The sequence below is a fragment of the Arachis stenosperma genome, chromosome 9 (genome assembly GCF_014773155.1).
Source record: "Arachis stenosperma cultivar V10309 chromosome 9, arast.V10309.gnm1.PFL2, whole genome shotgun sequence".
Taxonomy (NCBI): domain Eukaryota; kingdom Viridiplantae; phylum Streptophyta; class Magnoliopsida; order Fabales; family Fabaceae; genus Arachis; species Arachis stenosperma.
This window is the reverse complement of record NC_080385.1, coordinates 57,244,757-57,268,616: the sequence shown is the minus strand read 5'-3', so window position 1 is coordinate 57,268,616 and position 23,860 is coordinate 57,244,757. Positions and strand designations below refer to the sequence as shown.

Below are 23,860 nucleotides of genomic sequence, written 5' to 3'. Positions count from 1 at the left end.
TGCAATAAGAGAGTGATATATGGCACATTTTATTTGTAAAATTAATAAGAAGGAGAAGTGAATTCCTTAATTTTGGAGGAAAAGATTTAATTCCAATTATAATGTAAAAGTGACATGTAGTACATTTTAGTTAAAAAATTAGAAATATATAATAGATTTATTTATTTAAATAATATTTTTATTTATACTACCCGAATATATTTATTTGTTTAGTTATTATAACCGTGATTTCTTCACATTAGTTAATAGTTATCATATTTATAATTGTAGATTTTAAATTAATATATTTTTATTATTTTCATATATATATATATATATATATATATATATATATATATATAATCGTACCTATTAAATTAGTATATTATTTAATTAATAGTTTTCTTACAATAATTTCACATAATTGATAGAAATAATTGTCATGTTAAATATATTATTTATTATTGGTAGATTTGATAATTTAACTATTTTATTTTCAACTTAGTTATGTTGATTGCAAATAAAATTATAAAAAAATTAAAAATAAGAAAAAGACGTTTCATATTAAAAATTTAAAAATAACATATCCAAAAAATAACAATCATAATATATAATTTAAATATCTCATAAACTAATTATATAATCAAATATTATATTAGTATTAAATTAGTTAAATACTATTTAAACTATTCTAATTCTTAAACATATATATAGATTAGAATCATTGTCGTAACAACAATCAACTAAAACAACGACATCAACTCGAACATTTTAATTCCGTGCAAATTCATACCATTCTCTTGTTAAATAAATTTTATTATCTGCTATCCATGTAATGCGAGAATGTATACAATAGCCACACTGAGAAACTAAATTAACCTTAATTCCCATTAATGGCATCATATTGATGCACTAGAAGGCTAGTGGTTTCTGAAAAAAAAAAATCACAAGTGTTATAAAATTATTTTTATTACAAAAAATTTAAAAAAAATTTAAATAAGGAACCAATCTTTGAAATTGCATCTCCAAACTTGACACCAATTTAGCGAAATTAAACCTAAATTGAGAAAATTCAATCTCATTATATACTCCACTTCGAAGATTTTCGGCAAACGTAGAAAGAAGAGAGGGGATGGAATATGAACTTAGCTTATAAAGTTCCTTGAAAACAATTACTCAATTAAAAATTGCGAGCTCCTACTAAGAAAATTAACTTTATCCACATTCCATTAGAATGATCATAATATATGAGTAAATTCAACCATCCCTGAGTAAAATAAAATTCATTACCTCTTCGTTGAACTCTTACATCCATGTAATTAGAACACAAATTAGTAAATACAACTCGAGATGATATTTGATGGATGTGGTGCATTATAAACGATTGCGACAAAAGATAATCGCACTGGAACATTAGACGAAAAGAAGAACAATTATCAAATTATCAAAAGAATAATATAATAAAATGACTATGTAAAAAATACCATAAAAAATTGTAACTTGTATCTTAAAGGATCAACTTCAATAAAAAATGAAAAATACATTCTTGTTTTATGAAGTAATAAAAAAAAATAGAAAGAAGTGCTTTACCTCTCAGATCTAGATTTAGACACCACAAAAAAACTACTTATAATACTTATTAGTGCAAAATAATTATAGAAATTAATTATTGGTATCAGTTTCAATTTATGGTAATTAGAATTATAAATTTATGTTTAATTATTTATTTTTTATTATTGATATCTTAATCCTTTTTAAAATATATTTTGCTTTTATAAAATATAATGTGTATGTCATTTAGACTTTTTCTATTATTATTATTATTATTATTATTATTATTATTATTATTATTATTATTAATGGATATCAATATCAATCTATCATCATTAACGTATGTTTCAATGTGCCATCAATTATGCTGGATTAAAAATGATTGCATAATGATTGAGAATTAGAATTATATCAATTAATATAATTAAAATAATTAATAATATTAATGATTGATAATTAGTATAATTATGCATTAAATATTAATTTTTTATATAATTATAATAATAAAAATATTTGTCTAAATTAATATAATCACACATTATTTATTAATACTAATTGTAATATAATTATAATAAAAATATTTTTTAATTATAATTTGGAAAATAAAGATATGTATACTGACATCAGAATGGGCCAGGTCAATATTTTTGGCACCAGAATGCTACTGTCGTAAATATTATAATGATAAAAATGATAATGCATGATTATTACATTTCTAACTCAACTATTTTATTTTTTCTTGGTTTTACTGGGAGCAAATAAAAATAAAAATAAATCTATAAACCAAAAAACAAAATAAATTTCATATTAAAAAATTTAAAAATAACATATCTAAAAATAATTGTCGTAATATTGAGGTAACAATTTAAATTTCTCTAAAACTAATCTAATTAAATACTAATATTAGAACCAAATTATTTAAATAATATTTAAGCTATTCTAGACTTTAAACACACATAGATTTGAGTCATTCTCGTAACAATAACTAACTGAAAGTCATTAGGTTGAACATTTAGAATCTATACAAATTCAGACAATCCTCTTGTTAAATAAGCTTCATCATCCGCCATCGATGTAATGCAGCAAAGTATAGAATAACCACAACATGAATCTAAATTAACTTTTATTCTCATTAGTGGCATTGCATTGATGCACCAAAAGGGCAGTAGTTTTTGAAAAAAATCGCAATATGTTATAAAATTATTTTTATTACGAAAGATTTAAAAGAAAAAAATTTAAATACAGTACCAATCTTTGAAATTGCATATCCAAGACGGACACAATTCTAGCAAAACTAAATCTAAATTGAGGAACTCAATCTCATTATATGCTTTACTTCGAAGATTTTTTGGTAGACGTAGAAAGCATGAAAGGATATAATTTGAACTTAGCCTGTGAAGATCCTTGGATGCAATTGCTCAATTAAAAATCAAACTCCTCCTAAGAAAACTAACTTTACCCACATTCTATTAAGTTGGTCATAATATATGAGTAGATTCAACCATCTATCAGTAAAATAGAGTTCAATGTCCCTTCGTTGAACTCTTACATATATATAATTAGAACCCAGATCAGTGAATACAATTTAAGATGGTATTTGATGAATGTGATGCATTGTAAATGACTACAGTAAAAGATAATCTTGCTATAACGTTAGACTAAAAGAATATATTTGAGTAAGAACAATTATCAAATTATCAAAAGAATAATAATAGAATGGCAACATCAAAAAAATATCATAAAAAAAATTGTAACTTGTATCTTAAAAGGGTCAACTTTGATGAAAAACGAAGAATAAATTCTTATTCTACGAAGTAGTAAAGAAAGTATAACAAATTAAAAATTAAATAAAATATTTTAACTCTAAAACTTAGACTTGTAAACTCCGAGAAGTTAATGAATATTTAGCTAATAAATTAATTATTATTCAAAGAAATTATAAAATTAAATTTTTATAATCTAGAAAAGTAAAAATATTTAAAATTCGAATTTTAACACTAATTTTAAAGATTTTAATCTAAAACCAGACTAATAAACCGAACCGATTAGATCGAGCCCAAACTGGGCCAAGGCCCAATGTATAAGACCATGAACTCAGCCATTCTTCCCTTCATTCAAAAAGGAATTTTGCTAAACTTGGAGGGGGGAGCAAAACCTAAACCCCATTTTCCTATTTCAATTTCAATTCCACATATTGCTCAATTCAGAGCTCCGATCGCCAGACTGTAAAACCCGCAAAATTAGTAAATAATTAATCGATAAATTAATTATTATTTAAAAAAATTACAAAAAATTAAATTTAGTTTAATGAGGTCGAACTAATTAAAACACGAATTTTGACAATAATTTTAAAGAATTTGAACCAAGATTGGGTCAAATGGGCCGAACTGGTCAAACCGATCCCTTATTGGGCCTAAGGCCCAATCCAACCCACTAAGTGAAATGGCATCAGCCACTTCTCTTCCCCATTCATACACACACACTCTGAAAACACAAGGAAGGGGGAGGAGAATATGCAAACCCTTGTTCATGATTTAATCTCACATAACTTCAAATTTGGAGCTACGATTATAACACCTTAAATACCATAAACCTTACCTCTAGCCGTAAAGCAAAGGTTAATCAAAGGTTACGATAATTCTAAGGCTTATACATATTCATATAGAAGGAAATAATATATTCTAGAAGCCCGATGAAGGATTAAGCTCAAAAATAGAATTACAAAAGCACGAAATGTTCACACGAAGCTAATGCATAAGACACAAGGTATAGATGCAAGAGAATAGAATATATATAGATATAAGAGTATAATAATCATAAGGAATTAGTCGCAGCTCATGGAGTTTAAGCCGACTAGTATATATAGACATACAGAGTTTTTGAAAGTAAAGCAGCTTATACAAAGTACCTCTCTCAAAGTAAGCCTCTAAGGCAAAATAAACACAAAAGTGAGAGAACTAGTGAAAGTGGCCAAAAAGACAACAAAATAGAATAAGATCCTTTGCTCTGTCACCATCAAACAACTTGCCACGCTGGGTTGTGATCTGTATCTGAAAAATAACAACGAAGTATGGAATGAGAACCGGAGGTTCTCAATATGGTAACATTGCCCAATAATGTAAGATATAAGGTTATGGGACGCCGAAGGCAATTCTAGAACTTCACATCGATTACAAATATTGAAGCTTAACAATCATAAATAACTTAGAACATAAACCATAAACAGGGTTATCTAAAATTAGGGAGATTCTATCTACTACTAATCACACCGCTGTATCCCACAGCCTTCGCCAACCTAACCTCCGTGCGATTCCATCGCCACTACCTACCTAACCTCCTCAGCACCAGACAATCGTAGATAATACAAGCAAGTAAAACACAAGTAATATACTTATACAACAAGTAAAACAACTAGAAAATAAGCATATTATTTATTTAGGCAAGAGATGCAATTAGGCAAAGCAAACAAAACACATAGAAGATGCACATGATGAATGCTTGTCCTATTGGCTCGTGATATCACTTGTCGGTCCATAATTGCCAACTCGACACATCCTCCTGGATGTAGCCTTTTCTGCCGCGCTAGAGATATAGTGCCCTGCACACTCATGCAGCAGAGAGTCTGCTATGTCAGAGATATAGTGTCCTGCACACTCATACAGCAGGGAGTCTGCCACGCCAAGGATATAGGCCCCGTACACTTCTGCAGTTGAGAAGGAAACAACAACAACTACTCATGCATCAGAGAATTCTGCTACCCCGGGGATATAGGTCCCGCACACTCATGCAGCAGAAAAATCTGCTACGCCAGGGATATAGGCCCGCACACTTTCAACAACAACTACTCGTGCAGTAGAGAAATCTGCTACGCCGGGAAAATAGGTCCCGCACACTCTCAACAACAATTACTCATGCAACAAAAAAATCTGCTATGCCAGGGATATACGCCCTGCACACTCTCATATAATCCAATAATTTCATCGACCTCAAATCATCACCAGTCATCTCCATTTCTCAAATCAAATCACTTTCAATTATCAATTCTCAACATTCCAAGAATAGAGTTCCTGACACACTGGTGCGCGAAATTGTGATCACTACAACTTCACACAACTAACCAGCAAGTGCACTGGGTCGTCCAAGTAATACCTTACGTGAGTAAGGGTCGATCCCACGGAGATTGTTAGCATTGAAGCAAGCTATGGTCATCTTGTAAATCTTAGTCAGGCAAACTCAAATGTATATGATGATGAACGAAAATAACATAGAAGATAAGGATAGTGATACTTATGTATATCATTGGTGTAAGAGCTTCAGACAAGTGTATGAAGATGCCTTCCCTTCCGTCTCTCTGCTTTCCTACTGCCTTCATCCAATCCTTCTTACTCCTTTCCATGGCAAGCTCGTGTAGGGTTTCACTGTTGTCAGCAGCTACCTCCCATCCGCGCAGTGAAAGCTAATGCACGCACTCTGTCACAGTACTGCCAATCACCGGTTTGGTTCCCTCCCCTACCGGAATAGAATCACTCTTTTGCGTCTGTCACTAACGCCCAGTAGGTTACAGGTTTGAAGCACGTCACAGTCATTCAGTCATTGAATCCTACTCAGAATACCACAGACAAGGTTAGACCTTCCGGATTCTCTTGAATGCTGCCATCAGTTCTTGCCTATACCACGAAGACTCTGATCTCACGGAATGGTTGGCTCGTTTGTCAGGCGAGCACTCGGTTGTCAGGCGATCAACCATGCATCGTGCAATCAGGAATCCAAGAGATATTCACTAAGCCTCAGATGCTTGTAGAACAAGAATGGTTGTCAGTCACCTTGTTCATGGGGTGAGAATGGTGATGGGCGTCAATCATCACCTTCATCATGTTGAAGAACAAGTGATATCTTGGTAAAAGAACAAGCGGAATTGAATGGAAGAACAATAGTAATTACATTAATACTCGAGGTACAGCAGAGCTCCACACCTTAATCTATGGTGTGTAGAAACTCCACCGTTGAAAATACATAAGAACAAGGTCTAGGCATGGCCGAATGGCCAGCCTCCCAAAGAGGGTTCAATCATAAAAACATGATCAAAAGGCTCTCCCTAATACAATAGTAAAAGGTCCTACTTATAGAAAACTAGTACATAGATGAGTAAATGACATAAAAATCCACTTCCGGGCCCACTTGGTGTGTGCTTGGGCTGAGCAATGAAGCAATTTCGTGTAGAGACTCTCCTTGGAGTTAAACGCCAGCTTTAGTGCCAGTTTGGGCGTTTAACTCCCAATTAGGTGCCAGTTCCGGCGTTTAACGCTGGAATTTCTTGAGGTGACTTTGAACGCCAGTTTGGGCCATCAAATCTTGGGCAAAGTATGGACTATTATATATTGCTGGAAAGCCCAGGATGTCTACTTTCCAACGCCGTTGAGAGCGCGCCAATTGGGCTTCTGTAGCTCCAGAAAATCCACTTCGAATGCAGGGAGGTCAGAATCCAACAACATCTGCAGTCCTTTTGAGTCTCTGGATCAGATTTTTGCTCAGGTCCCTCAATTTCAGCCAGAAAATACCTGAAATCACAGAAAAACACACAAACTCATAGTAAAGTCCAGAAAAGTGAATTTTAACTAAAAACTAATAAAAATATAATAAAAACTAACTAGATCATTCTAAAAATCTACTAAAAACAATGCCAAAAAGCATACAAATTATCCGCTCATCACAACACCAAACTTAAATTGTTGCTTGTCCCCAAGCAACTGAAGATCAAATAAGATAAAAAGAAGAGAATATGCAATGAACTCCAAAAACATCTATGAAGATCAGTATTAATTAGATGAGCGGGGCTTTTATCTTTTTGCCTTTGAATAGTTTTGGCATCTCACTCTATCCCTTGTAATTCAGAATGATTGGCTTCCTTAGGAACTTAGAATCCATATAGTGTTATTGATTCTCCTAGTTAAGTATGATGATTCTTGAACACAGCTACTTATTGAGTCTTGGCTGTGGCCCAAAGCACTCTGTCTTCCAGTATTACCACCGGATACATACATGCCACAGACGCATAATTGGGTGAACCTTTTCAGATTGTGACTCAGCTTTGCTAAAGTCCCCAATTAGAGGTGTCCAGGGTTCTTAAGCACACTCTTATTTGCCTTGGATCACAACTCTTATTCCTTCTTTTTCTTTCTTCTTTTTTTTTTCTTTTCGGTTTTTTTTTTTCTTTTTTTTTTTCGTTTGCTTCCTTCTTTTTTTTTCTGCTTTTTCTTGCTTCAAGAATCATTTTTAATGATTTTTCAGATCTTCAGTAACATGTCTCCTTTTTCATCATTCTTTCAAGAGCCAACATTCATGAACCACAAGTTCAAAAGACATATGCACTGTTCAAGCATACATTCAGAGAACAAAAGTGTTGCCACCACATCAAAATAATTAAACTATTATAAAATTCAGAATTCATGCAATTCTTTCCTTTTCAATTAAGCACGTTTTTGTTAAGAGAGGTGATGGATTCATAGGACATTCATAACTTTAAGGCATAGACACAAAGACACTAATGATCACAAGACACAAACATGGATAAACATAAGGCATAAAAATCGAAAAACAGAAGAATAAAGAACAAGGAAATCAAGGAACGGGTCCACCTTAGTGATGGCGGCTCTTTCTTGCTCTTGAAGATCCTATGGAGTGCTTGAGCTCCTCAATGTCTCTTCCTTGTCTTTGTTGCTCCTCCCTCATGATTCTTTGGTCTTCTCTAATTTCATGGAGGAGAATGGAGTGTTCTTGATGCTCCACCCTTAGTTGTCCCATGTTGGAACTCAATTCTCCTAGGGAGGTGTTTAATTGCTCCCAATAATTTTGTGGAGGAAAGTGCATCCCTTGAGGAATCTCAGGGATCTCTTGATGAGAGGGGTCTCTTGTGTACTCCATCCTTTTCTTGGTGATGGGCTTGTCCTCATCAATGGGGGTATCTCCCTCTATGTCAACTCCAACTGAATAACAGAGGTGACAAATGAGATGAGGAAAGGCTAACCTTGCCAAGGTGGAGGTCTTGTCCGCCACCTTATAGAGTTCTTGGACTATAACCTCATGAACCTCTATTTCTTCTCCAATCATGATGCTATGAATCATGATGGCCCGGTCTATGGTAACTTCGGACCGGTTACTAGTGGGAATGATTGAGCGTTGTATGAACTCTAACCATCCTCTAGCCACGGGCTTGAGGTCATGCCTTCTCAATTGAACCGGCTTTCCTCTTGAATCTTGCTTCCATTGTACGCCCTCTTCACATATGGTTGTGAGGACTTGGTCCAACCTTTGATCAAAGTTGACCCTTCTAGTGTAAGGATGCTCATCTCCTTGCATCATAGGCAAGTTGAACGCCACCCTCACACTCTCCGGACTAAAATCCAAGTATTTCCCCCGAACCATAGTGAGATAATTCTTGGGATTCGGGTTCACACTTTGGTCATGGTTCTTGGTGATCCATGCATTGGCATAGAACTCTTGAACCATCAAGATTCCGACTTGTTGAATGGGGTTGGTGAGTACTTCCCAACCTCTTCTTCGGATCTCATGGCGGATCTCCGGATATTCACCCTTTTTGAGTGAAAAGGGGACTTCGGGGATCACCTTCTTCAAGGCCACAACTTCATAGAAGTGGACTTGATGCACCCTTGAGAGGAATCTATCCATCTCCCATGACTCGGAGGTGGAAGCTTTTGCCTTCCCTTTCCTCTTTCTAGAGGTTTCTCCGGCCTTGGATGCCATAAACGGTTATGAAAAAGCAACGCTTTTACCACACCAAACTTAAAATGTTTGCTCGTCCTCGAGCAAAAGAAGAAAGAATAGAGTAGAAGAAGAAGAAATGAGGAAGAGGGGGAAGGTTTGTGTGTTCGGCCAATAAGGGAAAGAAAGGGTGTTTAGGTTGTGTGAGAATGAAGGGTTGAAGAAGGGTATATATAGGAGAGAGGGGTGTAATGGTTCGGCCATGGAGGGTGGGTTTGGGAGGGAAAGTGGTTTGAATTTGAAGGGTGAGGTTGGTGGGGATTTCTGAAGGATGGATGTGAGTGGTGAAGAGAAAGATGGGATTTGATAGGTGAAGGGTTTTTGGGGAAGAGGTATTGAGGTGATTGGTGAGTGGGGGAAGAAGAGAGAGAGTGATGGTGGGGTCCTGTGGGGTCCACAGATCCTGTGGTGTCAAGGAAAAGTCATCCCTGCACCAAATGTTGCTCAAAATCACGTTTTGAGCTATTTCTGGCGTTAAACGCCGGGCTGGTGCCCATTCCTGGCGTTTAACGCCAGGTTGTTGCCCTTTACTGGCGTTTAACGCCAGTCTGGTGCCCCTTTCTGGCGTTAAACGCCCAGAATGGTGCCAGACTGGGCGTTAAACGCCCAACAGCTAGCATTACTGGCGTTTGAACGCCAGCTTCTTCTCCTCCAGGGTGTGCTATTTTTCTTCCTGTTTTTCATTCTGTTTTTGCTTTTTTCATTGTTTTTGTGACTTCTTATGATCATCAACCTACAAAAAAGATAAAATAACAAAAGGAAATAGTTAGCTATAAAACATTGGGTTGCCTCCCAACAAGCGCTTCTTTAATGTCATTAGCTTGACAGAGGACTCTCATGGAGCCTCAGAAATGCTCAGAACCGTGTTGGAACCTCCCAACACCAAACTTAGAGTTTGAATGTGGGGGTTCAACACCAAACTTAGAGTTTGGTTGTGGCCTCCCAACACCAAACTTAGAGTTTGACTGTGGGGGCTCTGCTTGGCTCTGTTTTGAGAGAAGCTCTTCATGCTTCCTCTCCATGATGATAGAGGGATGTCCTTGGGCCTTAAACACCAAGGATTCTTCATTCACTTGAATGATCAACTCTCCTCTATCAACATCAATCACAGCTTTTGCTGTGGCTAGGAAGGGTCTGCCAAGGATGATGGATTCATCCATGCACTTCCCAGTCTCTAGGACTATGAAATCAGTAGGAATGTAATGGTCTTCAATCTTCACCAAAACATTCTCTACAAGTCCATGAGCTTGTTTTCTTGAATTGTTTGCCATCTCTAATGAGATTCTTGCAGCTTGCACCTCAAGGATCCCTAATTTCTCCATTACAGAGAGGGGCATGAGGTTTACACTTGACCCTAAGTCACACAAGGCCTTCTTGAAGGTCATGGTGCCTATGGTACAAGGTATAGAAAACTTCCCAGGATCCTGCCTCTTTTGAGGCAGTTTCTGCCTAGACAAGTCATCCAGTTCTTTGGTGAGCAAGGGAGGTTCATCCTCCCAAGTCTCATTTCCAAATAACTTGTCATTCAGTTTCATGATTGCTCCAAGGTATTTAGCAACTTGCTCTTCAGTGACATACTTATCCTCTTCAGAGGAAGAATACTCATCAGAGCTCATGAATGGCAGAAGTAAGTCCAATGGAATCTCTATGGTCTCATTTTGAGCCTCAGATTCCCATTGGAACTCAGAGGAGATTGGTACACGCTCACTGAGGTCTTCCTCAGTGGCGTCCTCCTCTTCTCTTTCCTCTCCATATTCGGCCATATCTATGGCTTTGCACTCTCCTTTTGGATTTTCTTCTGTTTTACTTGGGAGAGTGCTAGGAGGGAGTTCAGTGACTTTCTTGCTCAGCTGACCCACTTGTCCTTCCAAATTTCTGATGGAGGACCTTGTTTCATTCATGAAACTTTGAGTGGTCTTTATTAGATCAGAGACCATTGTTGCTAAGTCAGAAGTATTCTGCTTAGAACTCTCTGTCTGCTGCTGAGAAGATGATGGAAAAGGCATGCCATTGCTAAACCTGTTTCTTCCACCATTATTGTTATTGAGACCTTGTTGAGGTCTCTCTTGATTCTTCCATGAGAAATTGGGGTGATTTCTCCATGAAGAATTGTAGGTGTTTCCATAGGGTTCTCCTAGGTAATTCACCTCTTCCATAGAAGGGTTCTCAGGATCATAGGCTTCTTCCTCAGATGAAGCTTCCTTAGTACTGCTTGGTGCATTTTGCATTCCAGACAGACTTTGAGAAATCAAATTGACTTGTTGAGTCAATATCTTGTTCTGAGCCAATATGGCATTCAGAGTATCAATCTCAAGAACTCCTTTCTTCTGACTAGTCCCATTGTTCACAGGATTCCTTTCAGAAGTGTACATGAATTGGTTATTTGCAACCATTTCAATCAATTCTTGAGCTTCTGCAGGCGTCTTCTTCAGATGAAGAGATCCTCCAGCAGAGCTATCCAAAGACATCTTGGATAGTTCAGAGAGACCATCATAGAAAATACCTATGATGCTCCATTCAGAAAGCATGTCTGAAGGACATCTTCTGATTAATTGTTTGTATCTTTCCCAAGCTTCATAGAGGGATTCTCCATCCTTCTGTCTGAAGGTCTGGACTTCCACTCTAAGCTTACTCCATCTTTGTGGTGGAAAGAACTTTGCCAAGAAGGCATTAACTAGCTTTTCCCAAGAGTCCAGGCTTTCTTTAGGTTGAGAATCCAACCATATTCTAGCTCTGTCTCTTACAGCAAAAGGGAATAGCATCAGTCTGTAGACCTCAGGGTTAACCCCATTAGTCTTGACTGTGTCACAGATTTGCAAGAATTCAGCTAAGAACTGATGAGGATCTTCCATTGGAAGTCCATGGAACTTGCAATTCTGTTGCATTAGAGAAACTAATTGAGGCTTAAGCTCAAAGGTGTTTGCTCCAATGGCAGGGATAGAGATGCTTCTCCCATAGAAATCAGGAGTAGGTGCAGTGAAGTCACCCAGCACCTTCCTTGCATTGTTGGCATTGTTGTTGTTTTCGGCTGCCATGGGTTCTTCTTCCTTGAAGAATTCGGTCAGGTCCTCTAAAGAGAGTTGTGCTTTGGCTTCTCTTAGCTTTCTCTTCAGGGTCCTTTCAGGTTCAGGATCAGCTTCAACAAGAATGCCTTTGTCTCTGCTCCTGCTCATATGAAAGAGAAGAGAAAAAGAAAATGTGGAATCCTCTATGTCACAGTATAGAGATTCCTTGAAGTGTCAGGAAAAGAAATAGAAAGAAGAAGGAGAAGAAGAATTCGAACTTTAATTAGATAAGGTTCGAATTGTGCATTTAGAAGGAGTGGTACTCCATAAATAGTAGGATGTGGGAAGGAGGGAAGAGAATTTTCGAAAATTCAATCAAAAGATTTTGAAAACATTTTGAAAATTTGATTGAAAATTTTCGAAAATTCAAAGTGAAGAAGAAATCAATTGATTTTTGAAAAAGATTTTGAAATTAGAAATCAAAAAGATTTGATTGAAAACTATTTTGAAAAAGATGAGGTTAAAAATTTGATTGAAAAGTTATGGTTTTAAAAAGATGTGATTGAGAAGATATGATTTGAAAACAATTTTAAAAGATATGATTTGAAAACAATTTGAAAAGATATGATTTGAAAATTAATGACTTGCCTAACAAGAAAAGATATGATTCAAACATAAAACCTTTCTTAATAGAAAAGGCAAAAAATGTTCAATCAAATCATTAATTGTTAGTAAGTATCTTTGAAAAAGGAAAGAAATTGATTTTGAAAACATTTGATTGAAAAGATATGATTTGAAAAAGATTTGGTTTTGAAAAACTTTGAAAACTTGAAAAAAAATTGATTTGAAAACAAATCTTCCCCCTAGCACCATCCTGGCGTTAAACGCCCAGAATGGTATACATTCTGGCGTTTAACGCCCAAAATGCTACCTCTTTGGGCGTTAAACGCCCAACCAGGTACCCTGGCTGGCGTTTAAACGCCAGTCTGCCTTCTTCACTGGGCATTTTTGAATGCTCAGCTTTTTCTGTATAATTCCTCTGCAGTATGTTCTGAATCTTCAATTCTTTGTATCATTGACTTGAAAAGACACAAATTAAAAATATTTTTGGATTTTTAATAATCAAAATGCAACAAGAATCAATTAACAATGCATGCAAGACACCAATCTTAGCAGTTTGTGTGCTACTGACACTATATGAGACACATGAACACTCAAGTCAATAGAATTTAAAGATCAAAACAAGAAATATATGCATGGATTCGAAAAATATAACAAAAACATGCATTTGACACCAAACTTAAGATGAGACTCTAGACTCAAACAAGAAATATTTTTGGATTTTATGGTTTTGCAAATTTTTTTTTTTTTTGTATTTTTCGAAAATTAAGTGGGAAAAGATATCAAAATTCTTAATGAGAATTCCAGGAATCAGTGCAATGCTAGTCTAAGACTCCGGTCCAGGAATTAGACATGGCTTTACAGCCAGCCAAGCTTTCAAAGAAAGCTTCGGTCCAAAACACTAGACATGACCAAAGGTCAGCCAAGCCTTAGCAGATCACTGCTCCAAAAGCAAAATTGATGAAAATCAACAAGCTCTTGTGGTGATAAGTTGAAACCTCGGTCCAATCAGATTAGACATGGCTTCTCAGCTAGCCAGATTTCAACAAATCATCATGAAACTATAGAATTCATCTTCAAGAATTTCGAAAAAAAATAAATACCTAATCTAAGCAACAAGATGAACCGTCAGTTGTCCAAACTAGAACAATCCCAGGCATTGTTACCAAAAGCTTGCTCAAAACTTGAACAATCCCCGGCAACGGCGCCAAAAACTTGGTGCGCGAAATTGTGATCACTACAACTTCACACAACTAACCAGCAAGTGCACTGGGTCGTCCAAGTAATACCTTACGTGAGTAAGGGTCGATCCCACGGAGATTGTTAGCATTGAAGCAAGCTATGGTCATCTTGTAAATCTTAGTCAGGCAAACTCAAATGTATATGATGATGAACGAAAATAACATAGAAGATAAGGATAGTGATACTTATGTATATCATTGGTGTAAGAGCTTCAGACAAGTGTATGAAGATGCCTTCCCTTCCGTCTCTCTGCTTTCCTACTGCCTTCATCCAATCCTTCTTACTCCTTTCCATGGCAAGCTCGTGTAGGGTTTCACTGTTGTCAGCAGCTACCTCCCATCCGCGCAGTGAAAGCTAATGCACGCACTCTGTCACAGTACTGCCAATCACCGGTTTGGTTCCCTCCCCTACCGGAATAGAATCACTCTTTTGCGTCTGTCACTAACGCCCAGTAGGTTACAGGTTTGAAGCACGTCACAGTCATTCAGTCATTGAATCCTACTCAGAATACCACAGACAAGGTTAGACCTTCCGGATTCTCTTGAATGCCGCCATCAGTTCTTGCCTATACCACGAAGACTCTGATCTCACGGAATGGTTGGCTCGTTTGTCAGGCGAGCACTCGGTTGTCAGGCGATCAACCATGCATCGTGCAATCAGGAATCCAAGAGATATTCACTAAGCCTCAGATGCTTGTAGAACAAGAATGGTTGTCAGTCACCTTGCTCATGGGGTGAGAATGGTGATGGGCGTCAATCATCACCTTCATCATGTTGAAGAACAAGTGATATCTTGGTAAAAGAACAAGCGGAATTGAATGGAAGAACAATAGTAATTGCATTAATACTCGAGGTACAGCAGAGCTCCACACCTTAATCTATGGTGTGTAGAAACTCCACCGTTGAAAATACATAAGAACAAGGTCTAGGCATGGCCGAATGGCCAGCCTCCCAAAGAGGGTTCAATCATAAAAACATGATCAAAAGGCTCTCCCTAATACAATAGTAAAAGGTCCTACTTATAGAAAACTAGTACATAGATGAGTAAATGACATAAAAATCCACTTCCGGGCCCACTTGGTGTGTGCTTGGGCTGAGCAATGAAGCAATTTCGTGTAGAGACTCTCCTTGGAGTTAAACGCCAGCTTTAGTGCCAGTTTGGGCGTTTAACTCCCAATTAGGTGCCAGTTCCGGCGTTTAACGCTGGAATTTCTTGAGGTGACTTTGAACGCCGGTTTGGGCCATCAAATCTTGGGCAAAGTATGGACTATTATATATTGCTGGAAAGCCCAGGATGTCTACTTTCCAACGCCGTTGAGAGCGCGCCAATTGGGCTTCTGTAGCTCCAGAAAATCCACTTCGAGTGCAGGGAGGTCAGAATCCAACAACATCTGCAGTCCTTTTGAGTCTCTGGATCAGATTTTTGCTCAGGTCCCTCAATTTCAGCCAGAAAATATCTGAAATCACAGAAAAACACACAAACTCATAGTAAAGTCCAGAAAAGTGAATTTTAACTAAAAACTAATAAAAATATAATAAAAACTAACTAGATCATTCTAAAAATCTACTAAAAACAATGCCAAAAAGCATACAAATTATCCGCTCATCACACACTTTTCTTCAGTACCCATCAAGCTCATAATAACCATGATCGTTTCTTAATTTCACAAGTTACCGTCCATTCACAAGTTCTCGAGCCATTGCCATTAAAACACTTCACTAGTTCATCCACAACTTCAGAAACCTAAGTCTCCGTCTCCTAAACTCATAACCAAAATGCCCCTTTTTATTCACTTATTGTTTTCTCCCTTGATTCAAAGCCTCAAACTGGTAAAAAGGTTTTAAGTATGTGCTACGGAAGTTTTCAAGCTTCCTAGGAAGGTAAAATAGTTAAAAACAAGGTTTTCGTTGAAAAATAGGGCAGTGTGCGTACGCATAGGGCTATGCGTACGCATGCCCATAGAAATTTTCAAGAAGTGTGTGTATGCATAGAGGTGTGCGTACGCACACGAGTAAAAATTTTCAAATTTGCTCATTTGCACAATGCGTGCGAACACCCTCAACATAGTGCATCTTTCAACATGTTTGTGCTCACAAGGCTGTGCGTGCGCACGCCTTGCAAAACTTCATTGGTTGTGTGCGTGCACAGAGCATGCTAGCGCTCCCAACAACAGCCATATCCCCATGTGTGCGTACACAAAGCTTTAAAAGTACACAGGATCTGCGTTCGCACAAGGCTGTGCGTGCACACAAAAAATCAGAAATCTCAATTTCGGCAGCATTCACAAAATTCATATTTCGGACACCAACTTTCAACGATCATATCTTTCTCTACAAAATTTAAATTTATACAAAATTGATGCAATTTTAAAGCTCTTTGAATTATCTTTTTTTATATAAAAATCATTCAATTTCAAAAATCGTTTCTCAAGATATGATCCATCAAAGTTAGCCCCAAACTCATTTTTACCAAAAACCTTAAAAACTTAAATTCACTAAATCTCTCAATTCGAAACCAAACTACTCACATTCCAAACAATACCAAAACAACACAAAGGTTCCTACCACCCATTTCTCAAAAATAAACCATTCAATAATCTAAACCACTTAATATTCACCTCATCCAACGTTAAAATTCAACCTAAGTTCACATCAAATTTCCTCAACCACTATCTAATATCTACATTAACCACAAGATCCAAAATCAAAAATCATCATCAACATATTTCATCACACATTATAATCATCAATATCCTTCAATCCAAACAATCACAAACATTTGACATTAACTCATTACTATGAGTTCTCATAATCCTCATTATTCATCAATATAACAAATCACTAACAATACTTATCAACACCAAGCATCAATTTATCATCATCCAAAATTCATAATCCACATCATTTATCAACAATCTCAACACTCATCTTCAATTACCAACAACATTAATATTCATCATTAATCATCAACCATATCAACAAACCCTCATTAACAATAATAAATCACAACATTCATCATCTACCTTCATAGTCATTAAATACCAACAATCAACATCAAAATTCATATATTCCGTATCCCAAAACTCTATATCATCATCACCACCATACAACTTATCTTCAAACATCAAAATCACATACAATTAAACATACACCCAAACATCCGATCCTATCTTAAGGTCAACTAGCTTAAGGTTCACGAAACATTACATATTAAATAAAGGAAACCGAAACCATACCTTGGCCGATTCTCAATGTGTGCAAAACACCAAAAGCTTGATTCCAACAAGATCAACATACCTCAAGCACCAACACCACCTCCAAAACTCACTAACTATCAAGCCATACACATACAACATACCAACATCAAGCTTAGGGTTCACAAAAACAACTAAACACAAGGGTTTAGTGAAACATTATCTTACCCAACGAGATTAGGGGTAAAATCCAACAATACTCTAATGCTAGATCACCCCTAAACAAACAAAATCATAAAATATACTCAAAAACCAAATCCAAAAATGCAGAAATGTTAGAGCAGGAAACTAGAGCATGAGCTTCAAGTTCTTACCAGAGTTTCTTAAATAAAAATGAAGAGCTCAACAAGAGCTTCACGTGGCTATAAATGGCTCGTCAAACGAGGTTCCGTAGCTCAAGTTATGGCCAAAAGAAGGAGGAGGTGAATAGTGCACTCTCTTCTTCTTCTCTTTTTTCTTTCAGCGCCCCTCTCATCATATTAGGGCAAGAATGAGCTGAATTCTCATTAATAGAGCATTTATATGTTGGGACTTGGGCTCGGTTTGGGCCCGATCCAACTCGTTAGTATTTTTAGCCTATTTTTCTCACTTTAGGCCAAAACCTTAAAGATTAAACGCTCGGTTTTCGATTCTAAATTATTTTTATCTTTTCAAAACAATATATCAATTTTTAAAATCTTATTTCCCAAAATACGCAGTACTGGACAGACTAGAGTCAGTACTGCTAGCTTAGACGCCAGTACGCATTTTTACAAAAGCTTTTCGAAAAAGATACATATTCCAACTCATAAAAATCATTGAAATCAAATTTCACCTTTATATTTTCAAATTAAAGCTTCTAAATTTGAATCTACTCCGGGCTCTTAAAAATTATTATTTTTACTAAAGCGGTTAAGCTGGTTCTTACATTCTCCTCCTCTGAATAAAATTTTCGCCTTCAAAAATTTGAATTATGCGATATATCTTCCTTGAAGCATTCTACCGTGTCGATATTCCCTTTCACCTTTCGTTGCGTCACTCTGATTATTTGTCACTAAGAGTCTGACTTACTCCACTACCTCAAATAGAAATTTTTTCTTTAAACCAAAAACTGCTTTTTGTACCATTTTTCAAAACCTTCAAAATAAGTCAATCTAAACGAGCTCATTGTTAAGGCTTTTTCAAAGGAGTCAAAAATCATTTCCTCGTAAGTTAAATACTTGAAATCACATTTCCTCAAATAAAACTTTTCAATTTAAATCCGCATTCAACAAGATAAATTAGTAACCAAGTTCACAAATTGACAAAATCGTAGAACTCACTTTTCTTTTAAATTATATCATTTAACCAAAGAGTTCCGACCTAGTTTCAAAACCAAATCATTTAAACCAAAGTTCCAAACCAAATTTCAAAATCATTTTAAGCTTTAAAACTTTTTCAATAAAATTCAAGACCATACCAGTTAAAAACTGAAAATCAAAGTTAAAAAAACCACAAAAGCATCCGTCGTTACTTTCGTTGCCACTAGTGCTAAGCCGCACCCATCAACTGATATGCCGCAAACTCCACGAACAGATTTTTTTGGAACGTGTTGAACATGTAACGCATAGGCTAGGTTACTAGGTTAGTCATCCTCACTACCTCTCCGTTAACGTGATCGACCTCATCCATGAGTTGCCATTCGGGTTTCTTTTTCACACCAAACAATCGATATCAAGGTGATCAGTCTTAATATCTCAAGCTCAGTACTTCAATTATCCCCAAAGGCACTCACAAACAAGCATGCTATGCATATCAAACAGATATCCTAAATAGCACGAAAGAAAAACCACCCAAAGTGTGCAACGAAGCACAATCGGTTCATCCCTCAGGCTCACGAAGACGAACCGCTCTGATACTACTAAATGTAACACCCTAATTACCCTAAGCCTTACCTCTAGCCATAAAGCAAAGGTTAATCAATGGTTATGACAATTCTAAGACTTATACAAATTTATATAGAAGGAATAATATATTCTAGAAGCCCGATGAAGGATTAGGCTCAAAAACATAATTATAAAAGCGCGAAACGTTCACACGAAGCTAACGCATAAGACACAAGGTATAAATGCAAGAGAATAGAATAGATATAGATATAAGAGTATAATAATCATAAGGAATTAGCCGTAGCTCGCGGAGTTTAAGCCGACTAGTATATACAGACATACAGAGTTTTTGAAAGTAAAGCGGCTTATACAAAGTACCTCTCTCAAAGTAAGCCTCAAAGGCAAAATAAACACAAAAGTGAGAGAACTAGTCAAAGTGGCCAAAAAGACAACAAAATAGAATAAGGTCCTCTGCTCTGTCAACATCAAACAACTCACCACGGTGGGTTTCGACCTATATCTGAAAAACAACAACAAAGTATGGAATGAGAACTAGAGGTTCTCAGTATGGTAACAGTGCCCAATAATGTAAGATATAAAGTTCCAGGATGCCGAAGGCAATCCTAGAACTTTACATCGATTACAGGTATTCAAGCTTAATGATGAGCGGATAATTTGTACCCTTTTTGGCATTGTTTTTAGTAGTTTTAGTTGAGTTCTTAGTATATTTTTATTAGTTTTTAGTTAAAATTCACTTTTCTGGACTTTACTATGAGTTTGTGTGTTTTTCTGTGATTTCAGGTATTTTCTGGCTGAAATTGAGGGACCTGAGCAAAAATCTGATTCAGAGACTGAAAAGGACTGCAGATGCTGTTGGATTCTGACCTCCCTGCACTCGAAGTGGATTTGCTGGAGCTACAGAAGCCCAATTGGCGCGCTCTCAACGGCGTTGGAAAGTAGACATCCTGGGCTTTCCAGCAATATATGATAGTCCATACTTTGCCCAAGATTTGATGGCCCAAACCGGCGTTCAAAATCACCCTCAGAAATCCCAGCGTTAAACGCCGGAACTGGCACCTAAGTGGGAGTTAAACGCCCAAACTGGCATAAAAGCTGGCGTTTAACTCCAAGAAGAGTCTCTACACGAAATTGCTTCATTGCTCAGCCCAAGCACACACCAAGTGGGCCTGGAAGTGGATTTTTATGTCATTTACTCATCTCAGTACACCCTAGGCTACTAGTTTTCTATAAATAGGACCTTTTACTATTGTATTAGGGCCTTTTGATCATGTTTTTATGATTGAACTCACTTTGGGAGGCTGGCCATTCGGCCATGCCTAGACCTTGTTCTTATGTATTTTCAACGGTGGAGTTTCTACACACCATAGATTAAGGTGTGGAGCTCTGCTGTACCTCGAGTATTAATGCAATTACTATTGTTCTTCTATTCAATTCTGCTTGTTCTTTGTCCAAGATATCACTTGTTCTTCAACTTGATGAATGTGATGATCCGTGACACTCATCATCATTCTCACCTATGAGCAAGGTGACTGACAACCACTTCTGTTCTACAAGCAATCAAGGCTCTAGTGAATATCTCTTGGATTCCTGATACACGATGCATGGTTGATCGCCTGACAACCGAGTGCTCGCCTGACAAACGAGCCAGCCATTCCGTGAGATCAGAGTCTTCGTGGTATAGGCGAGAACTGATGGCGGCATTCAAGAGAATCCGGAAGGTCTAACCTTGTCTGTGGTATTCTGAGTAGGATTCAATGATTGAATGACTGTGACGTGCTTCAAACTCCTAGCAGGCGGGGCGTTAGTGACAGACGCAAAAGAATCACTGGATTCTATTCCGGCCTGACCGAGAACCGACAGCTGATTAGCCATATGCTGTGACAGAGCATAGGAACATTTTCATTGAGAGGATGGGAGGTAGCCACTGACAACGGTGAAACCCTACATAAGCTTGCCATGGAAAGGAGTAAGAAGGATTGGATGAAGACAGTAGGAAAGCAGAGAGACGGAAGGGAAGGCATATTCATACGCTTATCTGAAGTTCCTACCAATGAATTACATAAGTACCTCTATCTTTATCTTTATGCTTTATGCGTTTATTACCTATATCCATTTGAGTCTGCCTGACTGAGATTTACAAGGTGACCATAGCTTGCTTCATACCAACAATCTCCGTGGGATCGACCCTTACTCGCGTAAGGTATTACTTGGACGACCCAGTGCACTTGCTGGTTAGTTGTGCAAAGTTGTGTAGTGATCACAATTTCGCGCACCAAGTTTTTGGCGCCGTTGCCGGGGATTGTTTTGTGTATGGACAACTGACGGTTCATCTTGTTGCTTAGATTAGGTATTTTTCTTCAGAGTTCTTAAAAATGAATTCTAGTGTTTCATGATGATCTGTTGAAATCTGGCTGGCTGAGAAGCCATGTCTAATCTTATTGGACCGAGGTTTCAACTAATCATCACAAGAGCTTGTTGATTTCTATCAATCTTGCTATTGGAGCAATGATCTGCTAAGGCTTGGCTGGCCATTGGCCATGTCTAGTGTTTTGGACCGAAGCTTTCTTTGAAAGCTTGGCTGGCTGTGAAGCCATGTCTAATTCCTGGACCGGAGTCTTAGACTAGCATTGCAATGATTCCTGGAATCCAAACTAAGAATTCTGAAACTTTTATTTTCTTTTCCATATAATTTTCGAAAAGCACAAAAAAAAATTTATAAAATCATAAAAACCAAAAAGATTTTATGTTTCTTGTTTGAGTCTAGTGTCTAATTTTAAGTTTGGTGTCTTGCATGTATTGTTTATTTGATCATTGGTTCTATTTTCAAGTCAATAGTACAAGGAATTGAAGATTCAGAACATGCAGCAGAGGAATTACACAGAAAAAGCTGGGCGTTCAAAACGCCCAGTGAAGAAGGACAGACTGGCGTTTAAATGCCAGCCAGGGTACCTGGTTGGGCGTTTAACGCCCAAAAAGGTAGCATTTTGGGCGTTAAACACCAGAATGGATACCATTCTGGGCGTTTAACGCCAGGATGGCACAAGGGGGAGGATTTTGTTTTCAAATCAATTTTTTTTCAAGTTTTCAAGGTTTTTCTAAATCAAATCTTTTTCAAATCATATCCTTTCAATCAAATGTTTTCAAAATCAATTTCTTTCCTTTTTCAAAGATACTTGCTATCAATTAATGATTTGATTCAACATTTCAAGTCTGTTACCTTTTCTGTTGAGAAAGGTTTAATGTTTGAATCATATCTTTTCTTGATAGCCAAGTTATTAATTTTTAAAATCAAATCTTTTTAAAAATTGTTTTCAAATCATATCTTCTCAATCACATATTTTTAAAATCAATCAATTCTTCTTAACCTCAACTTTTTCAAAATAGCTTTCAATCAAATCTTTTTGACTTCTAATTTCAAAATCTTTTTCAAAAATCACTTGATTTCTTTCCCACTCTTATTTTCGAAAATTAATTAGTGTTTTTCAAAATGTTTTCAATTTCCTTAACTTAATTTTCGAAAATTCTCTTCCCCTCTTCCCACATCCTTCTATTTATGGAGTACCACTCCTTCTCAATGCACAATTCGAACTCTATCTGATTAAGTTCGAATTCTTCTACCTCTTTCTTCTATTTTTCTGTTCTTCTGACACCTCAAGGAATCTCTATACTGTGACATAGAGGATTCCACATTTTCTTGTTCTCTTCCCTTTCATATGAGCAGGAGCAGAGACAAAGGCATTCTTGTTGAAGCTGACCCTGAACCTGAAAGGACCTTGAAGCGAAAGCTAAGAGAAGCTAAGGCACAATTCTCTATAGAGGACCTAACAGAAATCTTCAAAGAAGAAGAAGACATGGCAGCAGAAAACAACAACAATGCAAACAATGCAAGGAAGGTGCTGGGTGACTTTACTGCACCTACTCCCGATTTCTATGGGAGAAGCATCTCTATCCCTGCCATTGGAGCAAACAACTTTGAGCTTAAGCCTCAATTAGTTTCTCTAATGCAACAGAATTGCAAGTTCCATGGACTTCCACTGGAAGATCCTCATCAGTTCTTAGCTGAATTCTTGCAAATCTGTGACACTGTCAAGACTAATGGGGTTGACCCTGAGGTCTACAGACTTATGATATTCCCTTTTGCTGTAAGAGACAGAGCTAGGACATGGTTGGACTCACAACCTAAAGAAAGCCTAGACTCATGGGAAAAGCTAGTCAATGCCTTCTTGGCAAAGTTCTTTCCACCTCAAAAATTGAGTAAGCTTAGAGTGGAAGTCCAAACCTTCAGACAGAAGGATGGAGAATCCCTCTATGAAGCTTGGGAAAGATACAAACAATTGATCAGAAAGTGTCCATCTGACATGCTTTCTGAATGGAGCATCATAGGTATTTTCTATGATGGTCTCTCTGAACTATCCAAGATGTCTTTGGATAGCTCTGCTGGAGGATCTCTTCATTTGAAGAAGACGCCTACAGAAGCTCAAGAGCTAATTGAGATGGTTGCAAATAACCAATTCATGTACACTTCTGAAAGGAATCCTGTGAACAATGGGACTAATCAGAAGAAA

The 23,860-nt window shown here is 36.9% G+C and overlaps 2 non-coding genes across 2 annotated transcripts; one reads left to right on the top strand and one right to left on the bottom strand.

Annotated features, from left to right (window-relative positions):
* The first annotated feature begins 11,831 nt into the window (after positions 1 to 11,831).
* Positions 11,832 to 11,939, top strand: LOC130953375 (small nucleolar RNA R71). Its single transcript, XR_009075545.1, has one exon. It is a non-coding gene; the product is annotated as a small nucleolar RNA R71 (small nucleolar RNA).
* Positions 11,940 to 23,551: 11,612 nt separating this feature from the next.
* LOC130953329 (small nucleolar RNA R71) lies at positions 23,552 to 23,655 on the bottom strand. The gene has a single exon (XR_009075500.1). It is a non-coding gene; the product is annotated as a small nucleolar RNA R71 (small nucleolar RNA).
* Between the last annotated feature and the right edge of the window lie 205 nt (positions 23,656 to 23,860).